The 18890-nt window shown below is 36.5% G+C and overlaps 2 long non-coding RNA genes across 3 annotated transcripts in view; both read left to right on the top strand.

Annotated features, from left to right (window-relative positions):
• Positions 1-18687, top strand: part of LOC140602838 (uncharacterized) — a 38489-nt gene extending 19802 nt beyond the window's left edge. Inside the window, exon 3 of the long non-coding RNA XR_012005774.1 lies at positions 18354-18687. This is a non-coding gene — a long non-coding RNA (uncharacterized lncRNA). The remainder of the gene's footprint in view (positions 1-18353) is intronic.
• Positions 1-18890, top strand: part of LOC140602837 (uncharacterized) — a 134899-nt gene that overhangs the window by 98709 nt on the left and 17300 nt on the right. The gene's annotated exons all lie outside the window — the stretch shown is intronic.

Here is an 18890-nt window from a genome sequence, read left to right as displayed (position 1 = left end):
ACCTCTCCAAACTCCATACCTTGGAGATTTTTATGGGGGCTTCATCACATAGGCATCATGGGTCATTAACTTCTAGTCTGTGTCTGGAGAATGAGCAGTTGGGGCTGAAAATTTCAAGCTTATAATCGTGGCTTGGTCTTTCTGGTGACCAGCTCTCATTTAGGACCTCACCAAGAAACAGCTTGTTAGAGTAAAAGATACTCCTATCATCCAGGATATTTCAAGGGATTTAGGAGCTCTGTGTCAGGAACGAAGGTCAAAGACCAAATATTAGAACAAAAGATGCTTTAGTGCTTTTATCATTTAGGAAATTAAAGGGGTTTAGAAGTTCTGTGCCAGGAACCAGTGGCAGAGACCACTAAATATTTTTCTATTATTGCACAATGGTGGAGATTATGTTAGGAACAATGATGACAAAGGAGCACAACTGTGTATCAATGTAATGGATGTACCTTGGCTTATCAAGGGTAAGGGACTATAATTTTGACTCAAAGTAAAGTGTCAGGTTATTCAGAAAATGAAAGAGGATAGTAAAAGACATAACTTGTATGGCTACAGGAAGTTGTAAAAGGCTTGTAGAAAGTAAATTTTACTCCCTTAGTTTATAATCTCTAAAAATAATGACTCTGAAAATAGAACATGTTAAATTTCAGCAAAATATATTCAGTACTGAAGGACTTATTCAGAAGATAATTTATAAAAAAAGGAGCTTGTGTATCTTTTACTGCTAAATATTATATTCATGCAACACTAAAATCTGGTTTTCTCTATGAAGATGGAGTGTGACTTGGCATATTTTACTCTTTGCAGATGTAATAAAAGTTTATGTTTTATGTTTTATGTAATCTCCTCAGTAGATATTCTGTATCTTGCTATCATTAAAAAAAACAAAGAGCTCCTTACTTAAAAAAAGCTAATGTAGCTTACAATTCTGTACTTAAAATTATATTATTATTATTATTGTTGTTGATACATAGCCAATATTACATGATTTATTCTTTTTAGGTATCCATGATCCTATGTTAATTAAGTGATCAAATATATTTTAATGCCTTGGTTTTGTCTTCCAAGACAAGACCCTAAATTGGGGGAGGGGGTAAGAATTAAATATATCTTGTATACTTGAAATTATTATTGAGTCCTCCCAGAGAGTACAAGAGCAATCATGAAATTTGTTCTTTCACCTTATAATAAGAGGGATGCTGGAAACCATTATATTTGTTTAGTACATTCAATATTTCTCAAATAGCTCAACATTTCAGTAAGAGCTATACTTGTCTTAAGTGGGAAGAATTATCAACACCAGAGAAGCCCATCCCAGGCTTCCCTGGGTTTCTGTCAGGCTAGTAGTGTAACAGATACTGGGACCCTTGACGAGAGAGGAATTCATCCACATTGATAGTTACTGCAGGTGAAATTTACGGAGATAATTTTCTCGGGCTTGGTTTTGTAGCCTCTGTACTGAGAACTAACAACACAGAAGCTTTTCAAAGTACAATCCTAGATTCCTTATACATATTTCCACATGAAAGATAATTCTCAGACATTAGTAATTTTTAGTTTTAATTTTTTATTCTTGAAGATTATTGACATATAGTGTTTTATTTCAGGTGTACAGCAAGTGATTTGACAATTCAGTAATTTCTTAACACCACAGGGCTTTATATATTCAAGGAGGCTAAAATCTTGTGTTGTATCTATGTAAATGAGATAGCCAGAACACATTAAGACCATCATTTGTGTGTGTGTGTGTGTGTTGTATTCATGGTAAATCATGGATAATCTTTGGAGATTATTCATGATCATAAAAGTGTCTGTTAAGATAAATGATCCCAAACTTGGAAATAAGAAAAATAGAGAGCAGCATGTCTTTTCAATGTTATAAGAGAACATTCTTTAACAGGCCTACCCAAACATTATTTACCTAATATTTAGGGAGCTGCACCTTTGTTGGACTTGCTATTTACTTTTGATTAAATCTCCAGATTTTGTGAGTTTACATGTGAACTTAGTAAATAGAAAAACCATATAATTTGTCTTCAAAACCAGGATGCTACTAATCATTACACTCGGACAATAGTGTCTGGTGGAGAAGCAAATGATTTTTGAGTCACAGAATTGAAAATCCCAAAGACTACATTATTAATGTAAGGACATTAATTGGTTTTGTATCCAAGCAAATTTATTTATTTATCTTATTTAGATTTATTTATTTGAGAGAAAGAGAGCACGTGCACATGAGCAGGGGAGGAGCAGAGGGAGAAGGAGAGAGGATCTCAAGCAGACCCTTTGCTGAGCTTGGAGGCCAACCCAGGGCTGGATCTCAGTCACTGAGATCAGGACCTGAGCTGAAACCAAGAGTTGGTTGGATGCTTAACCAACTGTACCACCCAGATGCCCCAGAAATTGTATTCACATGAATAAAAATACCTATTTCAAAAGCTCTTTAAACTAATTTTGCCATCTACTGTTTCCTTAATTAATGAGTTGAATATATAAACACCATGTTTTTTAACTTTTTGAAATTATACTTAGATGTTTAAAAAAGCATATTCTGGGGTACACAAATCCCAAGAGACATTTTCTGGGGAAAATGATTCCATGGGCAACCTTTTGCCACCAGCTTCTGAAGACATTTCACACACACACACACACACACACACACACACATGCTCACACACCCCTGCATTCCTAAATGTACTTGACCCTGGCAACACTCCTTTCTTTCTTTTTTTCTGCCCTTTGGTTTCATGCACATGTCACATCTTGGGACTTTTTCTCCAAAATGCAGTTGCATTGATCCACCTCTCTCCAGCTCCGATCATCCCACCCTACTCAAAGTCATCATTTTCTCTTGACTGCTTTTGGAAACACAGGAGCTTCTGCTCCTGCTGCTCTTTAGCACATTTTTCATACAGTAGCCTAAGGGATCTTCCAAAATTAAAATTATGTCATATTTTTACCTTTTTAACATTTGCTACCGGCTTCCCACTGTACTCAAACTATAATCCAGGCTTCCTCCAGGCCAGGCCCTACAAGAGGTGCCCTGTACCTGTCCCTCCTTGTCACTCCCTGTATGGTAGCCTCACCAGCCTCCTTCATCTTCCTAGAATGCTCTGTGCTTCTTCCACCTTAGGGTTTTTCTTTCTGCAGTCGTCTCCCTCCAGATTTTACGTGATGACATCTCAGTTGAAATGTCAACTCCTCAGAGAGGCCTTCTTGGTCCAAAATAGACCTTTCATATATACAATAGGCAAAGTAAAAGAAAGTCTACATAACTGGTTTGAGGGTGCTGAAAATGTATTGCCCTCTATGTGTCTCAAGTTCTTCACTGGAGGATTACCTGGAAGTCTACCATTCAGTCTTTTAAAGGATATTTTTGTCCTCTTTTGAAATCCTAGAAGGATTAAGGTGAAGATGGAAGGGAAAAAGACTCATGGCTAGGGGCAGCAATTGGACCTGCAGAGAGGCGTCATGTGGCCTAAACAAGTGTTTAAATATTTGAATCATTGCCAACATTTAAACATTAAGAGGTTTTCAAGTAAATATTTCTTTTTGTGTTGAAATCAGGCCGATTTTCTCCCTCAATGACAATGTTGTAAGAAGGACAGCACTGCCTGGTTCATGACAAGTGGAGGTTACCTACCTGCACTTTGCCACCCCTAATTATTAGGCTGCCATTATCACTTATATAATAATAAATTCACTAAAAACATTGTGTGCCTAGCAACTTGTGTGAGAGACTTCTGAGTTTTCTAATGGTAGGGAGATAGTAATAAAAAAATAGGGTTATGGTTAATAATATATGTACAATCTGAGTCTTAGTATGGAAGTTAGAGATTACTAGTTATACTCTTTCTCTTTTGTTTTTTTTTATTTTTTTATTTTTTTATTTTATTTTTTTTTAAGATTTTATTTATTTATTCATGATAGTCACAGAGAGAGAGAGAGAGAGGGGCAGAGACACAGACAGAGAGAGAAGCAGGCTCCATGCATCGGAAGCCCGATGTGGGATTCGATCCCGGGTCTCCAGGATCGCGCCCTGGGCCAAAGGCAGGCGCCAAACCGCTGCGCCACCCAGGGATCCCTGTTTTTTTTTTTTAATTTAAGTTCAATTAACCAACATATAATGCATTACTAGTTTTGAGGTAGAGGTCCATGATTCATCAGTCTCCTATAATACTCAGTGCTCTTTCCATCATGTGCCCTCCTTCATGTCCATCACCCAGTTCCCCACCCCACCACCCGTCTTCCCTCAAGCAACCCTCAGTTTGTTTACTATGATTAAGAGTCTCTGACAGTTTGTCTCCCTCCCTGATTCCATCTTGTTTTCTTTTTCCCTCCCTTCCCCTATGATCCTCTGTTTCTTAAATTCCACATATGAGTGGGGTCATATGATAATTGTTTGTGATTGATTGTGATTTTTTTTTTAATATCTACTTATTGACTTTTGGGGAAGGAATTAGGGAGGGGTAGAGGGAGAGAATCTTAAACAGACTCCATATTGAGGACAGAGCCCATCATGGGGCTCGATCCTACCACCCTGAAATCATAACCTGAAACCAAGAGTTGGTCGCTCAACCAACCAAGCCACCCAGGTGCCCCTAGTTATCCTCCCTCTCGATGGAAGAGTTATTTAATCTTTATGACCATCTTCTGAAGACAGTAATATTACCCCCTCTTGGATGAGGAAACGGGTCATCAGAGATCACAAAGCTAGTGAGTGGCAGAGTCTGGGCCCTATATTACTGAATTTGCTCCAAGCCAGAGCCCCTTCCACCATACTCCACTGCTTCCCTACATAGAAGCAGAGCTGTGTGTAGCCAGTATGAAAGTCTGACAACAGTCAACATGTATTTTGCTCAGTTCTCTGGGGTCTACATCCTTACTCTAGACACACTTCTGGACCCTCTGTGTCACTAGTTCAAGGACCATGTAATGTGTTTGCCCTTGATTTAAATTGTGATCTCCTGGTTCACTTTCTTTTCTTGTTACTTTTATTCTTCATTCTGTTCACTCTATGTCTTTTTTTCAGATATTGCTTTAGTCAATATAGGTTTTTCATTAATTTTTCAAACTTTATTGAGATACAATTGACATATGACATTGTATAGATTTAAGATATACAACTGTTGATAGATATGCATATATCGCAAGATGACTATCACAGTAGGGTTAGTTAAAACCTCCATCCCCTATCATAATTACCATGTCTTTATTGTGGTGAGAACGTTTAGGATCTATTTTCTTAGTAACTTTCAAGTATATAACAGAGCATTGTTAACTATCATCAACATGCTGTGCATTAGATTCCCCAAAACTTCCTCATTTCATAACTAGAAGACTGTACTTTGACCAACATCTCCCCATTCCTCCTCCCCACTGCACCTGGCAAAACTCATTCTGCTCTGTTTCTATGAGTTCAGCTTTTTAAACTGTACATAAGTGATAGCATGCACTCTTTGCTTTCTGTCTTATTTTGCTTAGCATAATGCCCTCATGGTCCATCTAAGTTGTTGCAAATTGCAGGATTTCCTTCTTTCTCATGGCTGAATAATATTCCACTGTGTGTGTGTGTGTGTGTGTGTGTGTGTGTGACATCTTCTTTGTCCATTTATCTGTAAAGACTCAAATTGTTTCCATATCTTTGCTATTGTGAACAGTGCTACAATGAATATGCATGTGGATTTCTTTGAGGTCCTGATTTCATTTCCTTCAGCTAAATGCCCAAAAATAGAATTGCTGGATCATAGGGTAGTTCTATTTTTAATTTTTAAAGGAACTTCCAATACTGTTTTCCACAGTGACTGCACCAATTTAAATTCCCACCAACAGTATACAAGTGTTTCCTTTTCTACATGTCCTTGCCAACACTTGTTATTTATTATCTTTTTGATAACAGCTATTCTAACAGGTGGGAGGTGGTATCTCCTTGTGTTTTGATGTGCATTTCCTTGACAATTAGTGATGTTGAGTATCTTTTCATGTATCTATTGATCATTTGTAGGTCTTCTTTGGAAAAATGTCTATTTAGGTCCTCAGCCCACTTTTTAATTGAACTATTTTTTTTCCTCTTGAGATGTATGAGTTCCTTAAATATTTTGGAAACTAATGGCTTATCTTCACAAAGATTCTGTAAGTTAGGTCTTTTTATTATCCTCTTTTTGCAAATGAGGAAACAGAGGTGCAAAGATGTTAATTAACTTGCCCAAGGCCATAAAATAAGTACATGGTAGAGCAGGTCTTTGATTCCAGGCAGTGTGAACAGCATACCCACGCTCTTCACCACAGTACTGCATGTGGAATCAATATGAGAAAATGATTCTAGGAATGGGGAAAAAGGAACTCAATTCATTATACCCTGAAGAATCCAGATTACTTAAAACATGTATACAAGAAGAAAAGTAATGAAAAGAAAAAAAGGATAGATACAGAATTTCTACACAAAGAAAAAACTTTAGTGGAAATCTGGTGAAGTAGTTGCTAAGATCTCATCTTCGTGTTTCATTTACATAGTGAGCATTCCCTTTTAACTTATTATTAACTTTAGGGTGGCATGGTGGCAGTGGTAGGGGCAGGCAAGGGCCAATGAACAGACATGCGTAGGGACCCTGCAAAGCTAGCTTTTGTCATTGCCAGATCTGGAGAATTTAGCTGGAGCAAGAGCATGTGTGGCCTTAAATGCTGACTCAGCTAAAGTAAATATGACTAATCTGGGATTTGTGTGCAGAAGAAATGGGGAGAAAAGGATAATGAAGGGTCATGAGGGGTAGGGAAGGGATCTGCGGATTTACTGTGATAGGCTAATAGGTATTAAGAGCTCAGTTAGAATAGAGGCCACCAGAATACAAAGGAAGAGAGTAGGAAGCTATACCTTATGATGGACATGGGCATGAAGGAACAGAATAAAGTTGACTCTAACATTTTAAAACTCAGTGACTAGAAATTTGATAGAATGAGTAAGAGAAATGGAACCACATGAGGCAATGCTGATTTGGCTCAGGGTCTCTCATGAGGTTGCCATCAAGACACCAGCTATGGCTACAGACTCTGAAGGCTTGACTGGGACTTCCAAGCCCACTCATGGTTATTGGTAAGAGGCTTTAGTTCCTCATTGGCTCTTGCTTGGAGTATCATTGCCAGGAGGCCCCTCTTGGAGGGTGGCTATCACTGGCTGCATGGAAGTGCAAAGTAAGAAATCTTACCTATTTGGGATGGTGAGGTGGGCTGTGGTACTATATCATATTGTTTTTCTTAAAAAATATTTGTTGTAAATGCTTTTAAAAAGCAATAGCATTTGGTGAAGCACTAGGGCATTAGACACTGAAGAACAGAAAGGATTCTGGCAAAAACAGATGAGTTTTCCTAAATAAAATGTTTTATTACCCAACATCCTGTCAAGAGCTACAACTTAAAATTATTACAATCTGACTTTTAGGCTCTTTGACACACTTGCCATACATTATCCAATCAAACATTTTAGTGAGAAGAGTCATGCTAAAATATATTATTTATATTTAATATATTATAAATTGCATATTCTATTTCTGTTATTTCCTATTTTAATATTATTTCTTATATTATTTATCATATATATCTTATATCTTAGTACCTTTTTCTCTACTCTGTAATCCAATATTTTCAAAGAGTGCTGAAAAAGACAGCTGGTTAGCATGATGACCAAAAAGAATGAAACTGACAAAGTTACTGTTTTGAAATGGTTGATTTTACACATTAATATATCTAATGTTCTAAAAAGTCCTGGTAAACAAAGTGACCTCAGTTTATTTGGCTACAAGTTTTGTTTTGTTTTGTTTTACATAATACCTTAATATTTAGCTGAATTGGAAAACTCTCCAGAGAAAACAAAGATGACCTAATCCTCTCACTTCCTCAACATTTTTTTTTTAATTGGTGTATAGTTGATACTTGGTATTACATTAGTTTCAGGTGTACAACAGTGACTCTTCCTTAACTCTTGTTCTCCATATGTTGCTGAAAACTACTCCAGTAGCCTTCCCATGGGTCATCTGCTTTTATCCTCCTGCTCAATCCAGTTTGAAATAATCAATATGGCTGTTCTCTTAAAACAAAATCTCATCATAACTTTCTCCTCTTTAAAACCATCTGATAATACTCAGGATCAGGTGCAAACTCTTTAACCTGGCATGAAAGATCCATCTGTTACTTCTCCGGGCTTGAGTCCTGACATCTCCCTGCACAAGCTCTGTAGCAGCTGCATGGAATTCTCAGAGCTTCTCAGACATAACACGTTCTTTCACTCTGCCATGTTTTTTTTTTTTTTTTTCCCTGAAAAGTCTTTTCCTCTTCTCTTTACTTGGAAAGATCATTAATCTTTAAGATTCTTATATCATTATTTGAAATCTTTTTGCACTTCCTTGCTAGACAGATTCAATTTTTCAATTTTTGCTAAAACTATAGACACGCTTTTTTTCAGGAGTTGCTAAGTTGGTAAAGTACATGTCTGCAGCTACAGGCAGCCAGGACATGAAAGGGGTGTGTGTGTGCAGGAAGACAGCAATGAGAAAGTAGGAGGTTAGACTTGCTTGTGATGTCACTTGAATACCTGCTCCCAACTTCATTTGCGATATTCAGTTGTGTGAGCCAATTAATATTTTTTGCCTTTAAATTAGTTTGAATGTGTTTTCTGTCACTTGGCATTTAAAAAATCTTGATAATAAAGGGATTGTTTGTTTACACATCTAATTTCAAGTAATTTTTTTTAACACTTCTTTTTTCAACCATAGCTCCTGGCATATTATGCCAGGTACACCTGTCTTATTTTTCATTGTATGAATCACTAAGTCTCCATGATAAATCAAGTATGTGATTTTCCAAGATTAAAAGGCTATTGATACTAAGACTACCATTAAGTCCCTCACCCCCGGAGTTAGACAAATTGATTATAAACTTTACTTAGAAAAATAAACAAGTGAGAATAGCCAGGAAAACACTGGGGAAGAAAGGGAGAGGATGGCATCTCCAGTGCATATTAAGACTTACTATAAAGCCTCTATAGATTGGCACATGGAACAACAGACTAAATGATGGAACAGAATAGAAAATCCAGAAATAAAACCAAATTGATTCCTAAATTTAGTTTCTGATAAAGAGCATGTACTAGTTCCTTATTGCTGCTGTAACAAATTACCACAATTTTAGTAACTTAAAAACAATACAAATCTAGTATCTTGCAGTTCTGTAGGTCAGAAGTCTAAAATGGTTATCAGTGGGTTAAAGTCAAGGTGTCTGCAAGGATGCATTCCTCCTATAGGTTTTAAGAGAGAATCTACTTCCTTCTTTCTTTAGCTTCAATAGACCTCTTGCATTCCATGGCTCCTGGCTACCTCCTTCACCCTCAAAGCCAACAGAGTAGCATTTTCAAATCTTTCTCTTACTCTGACTTCCTCTTCAGCCTCCCTCTTCCACTTTAAAGGACCCTGTGATTACATTTAGTCAACCTGGATAAGAGTAATTTCCTTATTTTAAGGTCAGCTGATAAGCAAGCTTAATTCCATCTGTTAGTTCATTATCCCTTGCCATGTATATACATTCTTTGGTTCCAGGGATTCGGACATGGATATCTTTGTGGGGAGAAGACATTATTCTACCTACTACACATGGCATCCCAAATAACAGAAGAAGAGGAATTCGTAAAATAAATGATATCAAGATAAATAGTTTATGGAAAAAGATAAATCTGGATTAATTCCTCAAACCATATACTAGGATAAATTCCACATTATGAGATTTAAATATAAAAATTTGAAACCATATATATACTGGAGGAAATATGTGTGAATTCCTTTATAAATAGAAGTGGGTAAAACTTTCCTAAATATGACTCTAAATCCAAAAATGATAGAGTAGATAAAACAGTGTGTTTGTACACATGTATTACATATGTATATATGCATGCCTATATATATTTTACATACACACTCATACATAATTTTTGCAAGACACAAGAAAAATGACAAACTGAGGGAAATACTTTCAGTTTATCTCACAAGCATTCCTAATACTTAAATAACCACAGAATTAAAAAAACCAATGATTCTATAGGTAAAATAAGCTAGAAAAATGAATAGTTAAAAAATGCAAATGGTTTTTAAAACACGGAATGATGATTATACTTGATCATAGTAAGAGAAATGCAGATTAAAACTCATCAAGATAAAATTTCTCACCTGCTTCATTGGCAAAAATCCAAAAGTTTGGTGATGTGCTCTGTTGGCATGACTGTGGGAAAATAGGTACTTTCATACATTGCCAATGTGAATGCAAAGTGGTACAATATTTATGGCAAGGAGTTTGGAAGCATCTAGAAATCACATATGCGTTTACCCTTTGACCCAGCAACTCCACTTCTAGGAATCAATCCTAAAGTTGCACTAGCACAAATTAAAAAGGCATCTGCTCAAGACAGTTTATTGAAAGACTGTTTATCTTATCAAAATCCTGGAACCACCTCAAGTATACATAAAAAAAGAAGTGGTTGAGTAGACTATATCATAACCATCCAATGAGGGCACTATGCAGCTATTAAAAGAATGGGGAAAATCCCCATACAGTATTATGGATATGTCTAGAATATACTGTGAAGTGAAAAGCAAGATGGAGAAAATGTGTGTGGTATACTACATTTATCTAAGTATAGTATGCTATGTAAATAAAACAATGAAGCAAAAAACCCTAACATTAAAAAAAAAAAAAAAGGTTACCTCTAAGAGGAAGGAGAAAATAGATTAGAGAAAACAGGGATAAAATCTAGACTCCTTGGGGCACCTGAGTGGCTCAGTTGGTTGAGCTTCTAACTCTTAATTTTAGCTCAGGTTATGACCTCAGAGTTGATATCAGGATCATAGGATCAAGCCCTGTGTTGAGCCCTGCACTGAGCTCCAGACTCAGCTGAAGTCCACTTGTCCCTCTCCCTCCTCCCACTTGTAAGCACTCTCTCTCTCTCTCTAAAGTAAATAAATAAAACCCTTAAATATACCTTATTCATAGATTTGATTTTGGAACTACATAAACATTTTGCATTATTAAAAATTTTGACCGAGTTAAAAATTTTGACCGAGTTAAAAATTCACTAAAAAGGCACACACACATACACAAACTTGCATATGTATATTCAGTTTGTGGCACAGCCACACAGTGAAGAAGTATTTCATTTCATGTGACTTTAAAACCCCTGGCTTTATTCTGCTGGCATTTTATTCTAAGAGTGTTATATGTTAATCTGGAAATAGACAAGTCAGTAGTTACGTGATGATTTAATTCAGCTAACCCTGTGTCCTTGAGAGTCAGACCGCCATCCTCATAATAGGAGACAGGAAATAAAAGTATAAGACAGGAGAAGTTAAATACAAACCCTACAATCTCAAATTTAAATAGGAAGATACAATAGGTATCTGAGTCTGTTCAGGCTGCTATTTAAAATACACAGAGTGGGTGGCCTAAACAACAGAAATGTATCTCTCACAGTTCTGAAGTCCGGGAAGTCCAAGATCAAGATGTTGGCAGATATGGTGTCTGATGAGAGACCACTTCTTCATGTGCAAGATGGTTGTCTTAGTTGTATCCTTACACAGTGAAGATGGGCTAGAGAATCCTCTGGGGTCTTTTTTACAAGGGAACTAATCACATCCTTATGACCTGATCACCTCAAAGATCTGCCCTTGTCTACAACCATCACCTTGGCGGTTAGGATCTCCACTTTTGAATTTTGGGGACACAAATATTCAGTTCTAACAGTAGGGATCTTGACGTAATTTATCTTAAAAATAAATCCTAGTTCTGTATGATACTGTAATTTATAATAAGAAATATATATTTAGTCTTTGTCCACTGTTTCTGGCACAGAGCTTCTATAACTCTTGGAATTTCCTAAGTGATGAGAGTGAGAAAGGTGGCATTTTTTGTGGTAAAGGTGACTTTTGGAACTCGTCTAGGGATGGGGCTGGCTGCCAGGAGAACCAACCTTGTGACTAATGGGTTGGAACATTCAATTACACTCCCTGACCCTGACCACAACCTCCATGGAGGGGAGAGGGGCTGGAGGTTGAAACAACTGCCAATAGCCAATTATTTAATCAATCACTCCTGTATAATAAAGCCTTTACAAACCCCCAAAAGGACAGGATTTAAAGAGCTTCTGGGTTCGTGACCTTGTGCAAGTTTGGAAGAGTGGTGCACTTGGGGGGCATGGACGCTCCAAGCCCTTTTCTGTACCTCACTCTGTGTGTCTCTTCCATTTGGCTGTTCCTGAGTTACATCTGTTTATAATAAACCAGTGACCTAGTAAGTAAAATGTTTCTCTTACTAAAAAGTAAGTAAGTAGGATAAAAGCTACTCTAGGAAATTAATCAAACTCAAGGAAGGAGTTGTTGGAACCTCTAATCTGTAGCAGGTGATTCAGGAGCACAGGTAACAACCTGGGCTTGTGACTGGCATTTGAAGTATTTGTGTTGAGGTACAATTTTGTAGTGTAGAATCTGATGCTATCTCTGGATAGGTGGTGTCAGAATTGAGTCAAATTGAAGACATCCATATGGTGTCTAAAAATTGCTTTGTTAGATGTGTGGGGGAACCCATGCCCCACCTCCCACCCCCATGGTGATACTGAGTGCAGAACTTTTATTTAGTCTAATGGAAAGGCCTAAAAGACATGACTAATCAAAGAGCAATGAGCTCCCTTGCACTCAGGCTTTTGTCTTTTTTTTTTTTTTTTTTTTTATGATAGTCACAGAGAGAGAGAGAGAGGCAGAGACACAGGCAGAGGGAGAAGCAGGCTCCACGCACCAGGAGCCCGACGTGGGATTCGATCCTGGGTCTCCAGGATCGCGCCCTGGGCCAAAGGCAGGCGCCAAACCGCTGCGCCACCCAGGGATCCCCAGGCTTTTGTCTTGAAATACAGTTTCCCACAAAAACAAACCAAAGTGCTTGAAACAAAAAAATGTGCTGCATGAGTTTGAAATATTTTACCACACTAATTAGCAAGGAAGTTATCAAATACTATGAAGGTCATGTTAATAGGATTCAAGAATCAACCTAAAGAGGATCCATTGGCAAAAGATGGAACAATTCTAATAATATTAGAAAAAAATATGATATAGTTGTTTGAACAATGTTTCACATATACAACTATGTAAACTCTGTTATTTTCAAAGTCTCTTTATATTTATTTTTTTCTGATTTTTTAGTTACTGTGCAAGTAACCATATATTACAGTAAATCAGTTATCAGAAAAAAGATGAAACAATTTGATCAACAATAGGATGCAAACTGCAATAACTTTAATTACCAAATATACTTAAATCAACAGGTTCATAATAATACTTACAGATAATACTTACAAAAAATAAGTCAATAATGATAAGCAAAATCTACTGGTCCCAGAATGCTAGGAAGCCTCATTATTTTTAGGACTGGTAAAAAATAGAAGAGGAGTTAGGGATCAAGCATATACTGTGCCTTTCCTATTTTGTACCTTTGGGAAACCAAGTGGTAGATGAGACCATTTCTCTTTTTTGAAATATTCTAGGAAATAAATAAACGAATGGTAAGAATTGCAGCATTACCTTTTCACTGCCCCTTGCACCCCACTGATCCCTATCAGCGATCCAGACATTGAGCATCATTGGCAGCTTATAAAATTAAAAGAAAGACTGTGTACCTCCTGATGGAACAATTCAACATCACCTATAGAGAAGTCTTGTAAAAAAAGATCAAATCTAAATCTGATAGAGAACACGGGAACCTGCTAACTATACCATAGGGATACAATTAGCAAAATACAGACTGAGGGAAACTCTAAAGATCTAATGACTCAATTTTTCCAACAAATAAATATCAAGAGGATAAAATGGAGAAGGCTATCAACTAAAATAGATTTAAGAGATTGATTAACCAAACGTAACGTGCAAGGTGGTAAATAAGGGGAAAGAATCAAGCATTTATATTCTATTTTCTATTCAAACTGGGATAGCCTCTTTCCAGCCCCCAGTCACAGCTCCCACCATCTGATCATCCTTTTTCAAGATTGTATTTTGGACACTGAATGGACTCCATGGAGATTTATTCTCCCAATGATGATGTGCTCATTACAATAATACCAATGTATTATTAATGATAGTAATGATGGTAGGATAACACAACTAATTTCTTGAGTCCTCCTCATGTCTGAGGAACTCCATACTATTTCATGTATGCTCCCAGGAATGCTAATGTGGGTACTTTATTATTCCCATTTTACATATGAAGAAACAGAGGCTTGGGGAAGGTGAATGAATTTTTCATGATCCAGCAGCCAATAATATGCTGGAGGCTTGTACCAGAGGACAAGATTCCCTGTCCAAGGTGGTTACCTTCCTCAACCACTTAATTTACCAAAAATGTAAAGGCAAAGATGACCTTTTTGGTTACATGTTAAGCAAGGAGCTCCATAGTCTTTAAAATAAATAACATGAACAAGAACTACAATGCAATTTGGACCCCTTTTATAGCTGAGGGATGGTGCGTTTGCATCTAGACTGGAGTTCTGCTTTAAATGGATTGCCATCTCAAGATTGCTTCAGGGACCATTGGTGGTATAGATAAATGTTTTAGTCTAAGAATATTAACCTGAATATAAAAAATGTGCTATCTAGGGACATAATGTACTTTTGCATTAGAAAGTAAGAAAGGAAAAAAAATTTAAAACTAGAGCAGAGAGGTAGAAAGGTGAAGAGGAAAATAGGTTATGGAAATGAGAAGTCGGCTGGGAAATAAGCTTAATGAATAATTAGTGAGAGAGGCTGGGGGGTACAGTTAAGGTTGGGCTCACTTTGCAAACTGCATACTACATGAAACTTGGAAGGACACCAAGTCCTGTGCAAAGTTTTGTTGTTGTTGTTGTTTTAATATATATTGATGACAACAATTCAAACATTGCTAGTGTGTCACAGAAGCCTGGGAGGCCACTATGAGGATGAGGTGATGATATTTATCTTCTATCTGCTTAGCGTATGACCTTTTGTGTTTTGGCATTTAATTAGGGCTCCTTGAGGACCATCTGGGTGATGCTGGTGATTATCTCACACTCTGCTCTATTTGAGATGCAGAAGAATTTGGCAGTGTTGTACCAAGATTCTATCACGGACTATGACTTTTATTAGAAAACAAGAATAACCTGGAAACTTTGATCTCCAATCAAAGTCATTCTTGAATCTATGAACAAGTGAGCCCCAGAAGGAGTTGGCAAATGGATTTTTAGGTTGATGTTTCAGAATATCTAGATGAAGTCTGGGTGTTTCTTGTTTAGGTTCATAAATTGAGAATGACTGTGAATAAAATCACATCTTAGGATATACTGGGACTATTAACTCAAAGCTCAAATAATCTCAATTTAAATTTTCCTTTGTCACATGGCTCACATGAATTTATCTCCTCAGTCTACCCCTTAGTCATACATTCCAGAATTTTCTCATATCTTCTGTTAGTAGTCTGACTTTGCTTTAAAATTCATAGTGCAGAGATCAGAAAATTATGTTCCTTTTACCTGTATCTACTTCTTTTCTAATAATTCTGCATTCATTGAAGTCTGGTATGCTGATCACCAAAGAAATTTGATTTATTCTTGAGTCCTCCCTAAAAAACAAAAACAAAAACACAAACTGCTAACATTCTGGAATATTTTGGTTAGTTGTGGATGAGAAACTGGTTTATAAAACTACTAATCCCAGGAAATAACAAAGTGCACTGAATATGTCAGTTGCTCAATTAATGAAGTTTAGGATTTGATCAAATGTGTGCCCTATTCTCAGAACATCACACGGGGTTCAACCCAAGCAGTCATTATTTTCATTTTGGCTCTGAATTAGGCCTTGATTAACCTGACTGGTTTATTCTGCAGAATAACAGGGCTCCACCCTGAAGTCCCGCAGTCCCTTATAGTATAGGATTTCCTCTCTGCAAGGCCAAAAAGTCATTGCATTTGCTATTGTGATGACTTATTATATTAAGAACTCTCCACCCTGTAAACAAGACAATTTAAAACTCATTGACGTAAATTAAAAAACAAAAGTCATCTCATATAAATAGGAGAAACAATAATTTATCAGTTTCTTAAAGAGATCTGTTTATTTCTGAACCTGAACTTGAATTTTATATATAGCCTTTATTCTTGTTGTTGTTCTCAAGTTTATTTAGACATTTAATGTACAAACCTCTTTGATTTTCACAAACTGTTTTCCTGATTACTGTATTTTCTTCCTTCCTACCTCTGTTATAAACAATATAAATATTTAACTATTTAGCCATGATTTAATTACTCAACCTGGGCTATCCAATATGCTAGCCATTAGCTATATGTGACTAATAAATACCTGAAATAAGGCTAGTGTGAATTGAAATATAGTGTAAATGGAAAATATACACTGAATTTCAGATGTAATATAACAAAAAAGATCATAAACTATCATTACTATTTTCGTGTTCACTATTACACATTTAAATAATATTTGGAACATGTTAAGTTCAACAAAATATATCTTTATATTAATTTTAATTATTTCTTTACTTTTTAAAAATATTTCTACTAGAAGGTTTTGAATTAACTATGTGGCTCACTATATACTTCTATTGCAAAGGACTTTTATAAAGAATACAGATCATTTTTAATATATGTCACATCTGGAGTAGAAAGTTAATGAATAAAAGAAAATTTGTGTAATTATCTATAGGAAAACTTACGGCATTGGCAGATATCAAAACACTATAATTATCCAACTATTCCTTCCTCTAGGAAAGATTATTTTCTTAAGGATCCAGGCAAATTCTTATTTAGCACCCTTTCTCCATCTGGGGCATTCTGGCTGGATTCTCATCTGTTCCCCAAAACATTGTGCCTTGCGATAAATTTGCCTTGTATGCTTGTTATTGGTGTCTTAATAAATGTATAACAGTTTGAAGGTAGAAGCTAAGACTCATTCATCTTCATATCCATCATGGTGCCTAGTATACAATAGATATCCAATAAATGAGAAAGAAAGAGAAGAAAGGAGAGAGGGAAGGAAGGAAAATCACATGATTACTTCTTCTTCCTGACTGGCAGTGTTTCAATTACTGCATAGGGAATTGGTGAGAGGAGGATGGATGAGGGAGAGGCATGGTAACATCTCCAAATCCATATTTCTTTCAAATATGTCCATGTTCTTTATCCAAGCCAGTGGTTGTTCCCACCATTCTCCCTCCAGCCCATCCAACCCCTTGTTGGAGTGCATAAATGTTTTAATAATTTTTATTAGCACTAAACCTTTCTCCTGGCAGAGGGTTTTCTACACACTGGTTCCAGATGAAAATTTCCTTGATGCACACTGGAGAATGTAGGTGAAGCATATGTATCAATCACTTTGAAGATACAAACGGGTTTTGTTGTGTTGTTGTTGTTTTGTATGCTTGTTTGGTTCGGTTTTTTTTTGTTGTTGTTTTTTTGTTTGTTTGTTTGTTTGTTTGGTTTTTTTTGCTTGCTTGCTTGGTTTGACCTCTGTACCAGCATATGTTCTTCCCTACTGCACTTGTGACATTTATTAAAATTGTATCACACTGAGCCCTGATGAAAGCTTCAAGAGATTTCAAAGATTGGTATAATATGGGCTACCTTTACTTTCTTTCTTTTTTCTTTTTTAAAAAAGATTTTAGGTATTTATTCATGAGAGACACAGAGAGAGGCAGAGACACAGGCAAAGGGAGAAGTAGGCTCCTCGCAGGAAGCCTGATGTGGGACTCTATCCCGAGACCTAGGATCACACCCAGAGCCAAAGGCAGATGCTCAACCACTGAGCCACCCAGGCGTCCTTGGGATACCTTTTCTTATTGAAATATAGTCAAATTAGAAATCAATAAAAAAATGAGTAGAACTCTCCCACATATTTGAACATTAGGAAACTCACCTTAAATTAGATATGGAACAAAAAAAGAAAATAGGAATTAGAAATAGAATGGAATGGTCATGAATATACTATATATATCAAAACTTATAGAATGCAGTTAAAGCAATACTTAAAAATGTTATAACTTGAATTTTTTTAATTAGGAAAGAAGAAAGTATGAAAAATAATGAGCTAAGCATCTATTTTGGTTAGTTTTTCTATGGTAACAAAACAGTCAGGAGTCTTAGTATTCTACAATGATAAAAATTTCTTTCTTTCTCAAAGTACATATAGTTGGATATGAGCTACTGCTTGGCCCCAATGTTGCTCTGGCCTGTGGCTCTGCTCCATGTGTCTTCTTATTCCAAGATCTAGGCTGAAAGACCCTCTATGGAGACCAGTCTGTTCTTGTTTTTACAGCTAAGGTGAAGAACCAGAGAGCTGGTGGAAACTCATTTGCACCTCACAGTTTTTACTCAGAATTGGCACATTGTCAAAGCAAGTCCAGGCCCAAGCTCAAAGTCAGTGGATTGAGATGTGTTACAAGGAAATATACTACCGCCTGCTATCTTGATCAAAAATATTCAGTTTCCTCCCTTCTGGAATCAAACTATATTCATCACCACCTCTAAAGAAGAAATCCTGAAACCTATTTTCCCAAAGCCACTCATTCATTGGGTAGATCATCTGCTAAGTTACTACAGGTAACAGTTTGCTAAATGCTTTGCCACTGCATACTGTGGCTCCTTTTCCATCTTCTAATAAATGGTTCCTTTATAACTTGTCCTTTGGTCCCAAGGTCAATGCATAGATTTTAGTTGTTGTTGTTACAGGAGCATGTCACCTTAAGATACCAATATCTGTTTTTCTCAACTTTGCTATATAGTAACAAATAAGCTCAAATTCTTAGTGCTTATACCAACAAAAATTCATTTTTTGCTCATGTTACACAGAATG

Source organism: Canis lupus, chromosome 13 (genome assembly GCF_048164855.1).
Source record: "Canis lupus baileyi chromosome 13, mCanLup2.hap1, whole genome shotgun sequence".
In the NCBI taxonomy this organism is placed as follows: domain Eukaryota; kingdom Metazoa; phylum Chordata; class Mammalia; order Carnivora; family Canidae; genus Canis; species Canis lupus.
The sequence above is the reverse complement of the archived record's forward strand: the minus strand, read 5'-3'. Positions and strand labels throughout refer to the sequence as shown.